This window comes from Podarcis filfolensis, assembly GCF_964270895.1.
Source record: "Podarcis filfolensis genome assembly, chromosome: 13".
Lineage (NCBI taxonomy): Eukaryota > Metazoa > Chordata > Lepidosauria > Squamata > Lacertidae > Podarcis > Podarcis filfolensis.
In genome coordinates this window covers 52,958,971-52,964,970 of record NC_139615.1, presented here as the reverse complement: position 1 = coordinate 52,964,970, position 6,000 = coordinate 52,958,971, and the positions used below count along the sequence as shown (strand labels likewise).

The window sequence follows — 6,000 nt, the reverse complement described above, 5'->3', positions numbered from 1 at the left end:
CGTCCTCGGTTTGCTCCGCGCCGGGGCAGCTGGGGCGCCGCTCGCCTTCCTGGGCGCCGGAGTCGGAGAAGCCTTCTTCGCCCGGAGCGCCCTTGGCCGCCTGTTGGGGCGCGGCGCCCTTCCTGCGCCCCGGCGGCCGGCGAGGGTCGGGGCGCACACAAAGGGAGCAGCCGCCTGGCGGCGTCCCCCGCTGCCGCCGCCGCCCGCCCTCCATGTCGCCTCGGCCGGGCGGCGCGCGGCCCCGGCGGGAGAGGAGCGCGGCGGGCGGCTGGCTCCCCCGGCCCGCCGTGCCGCGGCGCGGCCCTCGCTGCCCGTGAGGCGGCGGCCCATGCCCGGGGGCGGCGGCCCGGCCCGCGGCGCCTGCGGCGGCGGCTGCTGCTGCTGCTGCGCGTCGCCTGACCCCGCGCCGACTCGGCCGCCCTGGACCTCCGCCTGGCGCGCTCTCCGGCCAGGACCTCCTTCTCTCCCCGCCGCGGCTCCATGGCTCCCCGGACGCGCCGGCTGCTCCCGCCGGGGGCGGCCTGAAGAGGAGGAGTGCGCCAGGAGCGGCGGCGGCGCTTGCCGGGTAAGGGCCGCGGGGCGACGGGGCTCCGGCCTCGGGGCGGGAGAGAGGAGGCTGCCGTCGGCCCATCCTTCCCGGGGCGGGCAGGGGCGCCTCGCCCCCTCCTCTCTTCCTTGGGCTTTTCCCTCTCGCCTTTTGTTAGCCACTCTGAGCGTTTTGTCGTGTTCTCTTTTTGCCACCAAGCTGCCTGTTAGTTGACATGCATCTTTTCGGTGCTCGCGACAGCCCGGCCAGGTGGGTTGAGCTGAGAAATGTGAAGTGCCTGCCCCAAGGTCACCTCAGCCAAAGGGCACCTGTGGCCCCCCAGCCCCACAATAACTCCTTACTGCCGTCCCATCTGCCTTGCTTCATGGGGGGCAGGCGGGGGGGGGGCATTCTGCTGCGCCCATGCTGCTCCTGCTAGCAGGGGGGTGAACTTGCTGGCTGAGCTGCAGGTGCCTCTGGGGGCGCCGGAAAAGGGTGCTTTGGCCCAGGGGCAGTGGGAATCTCCTTGGCTGCCTGGAAGAGCCTTTTTCGCGGGGGAGGGGGGAGGAGAAGAGGCTCTGCAATTTGGCTACTTATTTTTCCTGAGACTACCCAGGTGGCCTCTTATTGCATGCTATGGAATCTCTCACTTTGGGGTAAAGAGCTGGAAATCTTTCCTTTGGATGATTAATCTGCTCCCCTCCCCCATAAAATTGGAATGAGTGGCAGAATTGCTTCTGCTTAGGCCGGTGAAAGTGTAGTGAAGCTTTCTCAGAACTCACAAGAGAGTGGTGTTTTCTTTGATTACCTGGCAAGCCTTGTGTGTGTTGGAAATCACCTGCCCCCCACCCTGGGAACGTGTGTGGCGGGGGGGGGGTTTGGATGTACCTTCTAACTCTGCAAGTGTGATCTGTGTGGAGAGGTTGGTCTGCCCACGTGCCTCACCCCCCTTGGTCCTCCTTGGGGCAGGAACAGGAGGTGGGCATGTACCTGTGGTTTTTAATTTCTAAAGGAGCGCAGGGGTGCTTTTAATGAAAAGGGTAAATGTTGCTGACACATCCTCATGGCAGCAGTGGGATGGAGAGCAAGGGAGATCTCAGCCAACCCACCTCAGCAGTACATTGATTTTCTTTTTAGGCTACTGTTAGGGATTCTTGGCATTACATGTAAATGGAGAGGTTTTTGGTAGCGAGAGGAAATCTGCTGTCTTGAATAATACAATATTTTTTTGAACGGAGTGGAGGGTTGACAAGTAGACTGTTGGCCTCCTTCGCAGAGATGTGTAACCGGGGGGGGGCTGCAGATGTAGCTGGACCCCCCTTTTAAAAATTAAATTATTGAACGCTTCACAAACTTGCATGCTGCTGTGCTCCTGAATGCCCTTTGCCCCTAACTTGGGCACATTGGCTTTAGATGATGCTTCAGCAGCCTCTGGAGGGCCACACGTTTGCCACCCCTGCTGTGGAACTACCTGAGCCTCTTGTGAGCAGAGGGGGTGGGTGGGCAAAAGGCTTTTGCCTGGCTTGCAGCTGGTTGCTGGTCTGGTCCACCAAAGCAATTCTGTCTTTGGAACCTTAGATAAAATGCCCGGGGGGGGGGCAGTTCCCTGGCTGCTGAGAAGCAAACCCCCATGTGCAGGGGCAGTCTGCCATGATGGCGGGGAGGGGGCGGGGAGGTAGAGGCAGAGCTTGGGGGCACCTGGCTGGCAAGTCCTGCGAACAGGACTCAGTGTTGGACTGAGTGGGTTTGACCCAGCAGGGAGATGATCTTCTTAATGTCCCTCAGTTTACTCATTTAGTCTGTAGTTTAAGAGAAATCCCATTTTGCTGGAGGAGGTGGAGGCTTTCCAGAACCTGCATTTTTGTTTGCTGTGCCCACATCAGGGGCTAATTTCCTGCTAAGATCATGCCCATCCTTGAATCCGGATTCTTTTAAGAAAGAACAAGCTCTAAGAAGTAGGAGTTTGCTTGGCTGTGTTGTAAGAGGCACAAAGAAATGCAGCAAACATTATCTCCCCATCCTCTTGCAATACAGCTCACCTTCCAGCTGGCCCTTATCTTTCCATGAAAGGAGCTTACAGTAAATGTGTTTATTCCCCCACCCCCCTATTTTTTTTAAAAGTGCAGTCTCTGCATAGTGCCTGATGGGTTGGGCTGCACACAGTAATTCTGGGTCTGAAGAGGCAAGAGTTAAATGGCAGTAGTGAGGCTGTGTGTGTCTCTGCCCGCCCCATCCCTTTTAAGCTGATCTCGTTCCTTTCACATGACCAGGGATGGATGAGCGCACTAACCTCCTTCTCTTTGGCTGAGCAGGAGCAGAAGAGCTCCCTTTAGTGTCTCTTACAAAGAAGCTGTTCAGCCAAAGAGCATCTCGTAATCCGAGGTCGGAGGCATCTGGCGAATTAAGGGCAGAAACTTAGGCGAGGGTCTTAAAGGGGCCGAAGCTGCCCGTCTCTTAGGTGGGGAAGAGAGGCGTGCCTGTGAATGGAGATAAGGGGAGCTGTGTCAGATGCGACTGGTCTTTGTATTTAATTTATTTATATCCCTTCCTTTCCCCCAAATTGCCATTCAAGGTGGCTTCCAATGTTTAAAAACAGCACCATTGTTATTATTTATTATTAGTGGCATTTATTAATCGCCTTCTATGCCATTGTCTTGAGGCGATTTACCCATAAGATAATGACCAACAGTTAAAAGCATAAAAACAACCAGTACCTTTAAAAACAAGACTGGTGCCCTGACAAGTGGTGAAGACCCCTTTACCCAGCTGGGGAAGCCTGTCAGAACATTTCCAGGAGGTGTCAGCGGGCAGGGAAGCTTTTCCATAGAACAGGGGCAGCCACACTAAAAGCCCTTCTCCAGGTTCCTGCAGAGCATGGCTCTCCTTCCAAGGGTCTAATTACCCATGCAATGTCAGCAACGTTATTGGCCCGTGGCCAGTACATTCTTAACGTTATAAAATATAAAGTAGTGAAAAAAGCTAGTTTAAAAAACCAACAGTTGTAATACACCAGACCCCGTTTAGAGCCAGCAGTTTGCCCTGACAGCTGCCCAGTGGTCAGCGCTGCCTGCACCTCCCTTTCCAGAGGCCTGTTCCAGGAAGACACAAAAGAGGGAGCCCGTCTGGCCTCTCTTGGGAGGGAATCCCGCCTTCTGGGAGCAGCTGTAGAAAAGGCTTGCTCTCGCATCCCCACCAGCATCTGGTGTTGAGGGGACTGAGAGAAGGTGCTCCCCTGAGGATCTTTGCACCCGGGCATGTTCAGGCCATAGATTTACTGGTCATCAGCAGTACTTTGAATTGTGCCTGGGATCAGATCAGATGTCAGTAAAGTGGTTTTAACTGGAGAGTAGCGTTCCTGGCTGCTGGTTCCCACAGTGGCAAACTGACCCTCTGGACTTAAGGACCCCAGCCTCCTCCTCTCCCCGTGGCTCAGCAAGAGAGCAACCCTGCCTGAAACCCTGGAGCACTGAGCCAGGTGGGCCAAGGCGGCTTCCTGCATTCCCCAGCTGGTCTTGAGATGGTGTCTGTTGCAGCGAGGAACTTTGGAGCTCACAGGGAGAAGCACCTGCCCAGTTGCATTGGGTGTTTTGACCTGCAGGTTCTAGGAGATGGACTTATGCCTGCTACACAAGGCCAGGGTCCTTTTCTGGGCTGGTTGGGAGCTGCACTTCAAAACGTATGGAGGGCACCAGGTTGGCGAAGCCTGGATTAAACGTCCTCCTGCCACAATCATTTTCTGCAATGTGCTCCCATGCTGTTGATCCACATGGATGTGGTGTGGCAGCAGAGTAGGAAGCTGTGGTTTATAACTCAGTGTTGGGCGCTGATATGTAAATATTCTGGCCTTTGAGCAGACCTATGCTCCTTGCTTTGTAGCTTAAAAGGTAAAGGGTTCATTAGGTTCAGTCGTGGCCGACTCTGGGTTGCGGTGCTCATCTTGCTTTATTGGCCGAGGGAGCCGGCGTACAGCATGACTAAGCCACTTCTGGCGAACCAGAGCAGCGCACGGAAATGCCGTTTACCTTCCCGCCAGAGCGGTACCTATTTATCTACTTGCACTTTGACGTGCTTTCGAACTGCTAGGTTGGCAGGAGCAGGGACCGAGCAACAGGAGCTCACCCCGTGGCAGGGATTTGAACCACCGACCTTCTCATCGGCAAGTCCTAGGCTCTGTGGTTTAACCCACAGCGCCACGCGTGTCCCTTGCTTTGTAGTTTAAGACTAGCTGTATTGAGGGATGGGAAAGACCACCTTCATGTTCTATCAGCGTCCATGGTTCTTGGGTGCCAAAGCCAGATTTAAAATTTTATTTTTTTAAGCTGGTGTCTGGAGTTTTCCACCATGGGCTAATTGCAGACCTTAGTTGGCAGATAAAAACCGTATGTAAAGTAGTTATTATTCATTTTTTAGAAACTTCGGTTGGAGCAAAAGTATGTAAGCTTTCAGGCTTTGTAGGTGCTTTGCTAGGTGAAATGTGAAGGGAACAACATTTCTGGCACAGATGGAACAGGTTGGCTTAGTGGCTGAATACATTTTCGCAAGGAAAAACCTGCTTTCCAAATAGCCCAGCCCTTGTGAACTTTTAAAGCCTGCGTACTTTTTAACCCGACTTAAGTCACTTGAGTGAAAGATGGTAGCTGTGTGGTGAGCAACCTGTGGTCTGAGGGCCACATTCCGTGCTGGGTGGCCTTCCAGGGCCGCGTGCAAAAGTGGGCACAGCAACAAATGTGCGTTTTGCCTTTTTACTACAAGGCTGCTTTTTCTCTCTGTGCTGCATCCATCCAAGCAAGCAAGAAGGGGGGGCTGGACTTGGCCCCCCAGGGCTGCAGTCCCGCATCCCTGATTTAGAGGGTGCTGCCTTGTAAGTGTTTTGCATGGATTTGGCCTCTCTCAGCCATAACGCTCTATGGTGGCCTTAGCTCCCCCCCCCCCCGCCAGCATACCTCACAGGGCTGTTGTGAGGCTGAAACAAGATTGCCATAGAATGGCAGAGTTGGAAGGGACTGTGAGAGTCAAACCCAGGACCCTCAGATTAAGACTTTTGTGCTCTGCTGACTGAGCTAATGTATATGAAATGATAAAACAAACCAAAAAGGGTGGGGGGAGAAACTAAGGTAAATGGTAGCTTCTAAGGTTGTAAGCTCCTTGGGCAGTGGTGGAGTTGCATGTATAAAAACCTTGAAATAGTCGGGGAAATGGAAAGAGGGAGAGAGTTTATTTGGATTTGTAGCGAAATCTCAGCTCATTTCCTCCTCCTGTGCTGGAACCTCTTGATAATGACGGTGCCTGCAGATTATAGATTTGATCATTTGGAACCAAATAAAACCCTTGGCTTCCTTCAACTTTATACACCTTTTGAAAGGCTCCAAGAATTTGGTGGGTCTGTCTCCCCAAGTGGCACCTGCCACTTTCTTTTCCCTGCATAAAGATCCATCTCCGGTTTTAACAGGTCGATAAATCTCCGCTTCCAAGTC

The 6,000-nt window shown here is 53.9% G+C and overlaps 1 protein-coding gene across 1 annotated transcript in view; it reads left to right on the top strand.

Moving 5' to 3' along the window:
- The first annotated feature begins 405 nt into the window (after positions 1–405).
- FAM222A (family with sequence similarity 222 member A) overlaps positions 406–6,000 on the top strand; it is an 87,869-nt gene continuing 82,274 nt past the window's right edge. The window contains exon 1 of the mRNA XM_083583898.1: positions 406–565. The gene's annotated coding sequence lies outside the window, so the exon portion shown is untranslated. The remainder of the gene's footprint in view (positions 566–6,000) is intronic.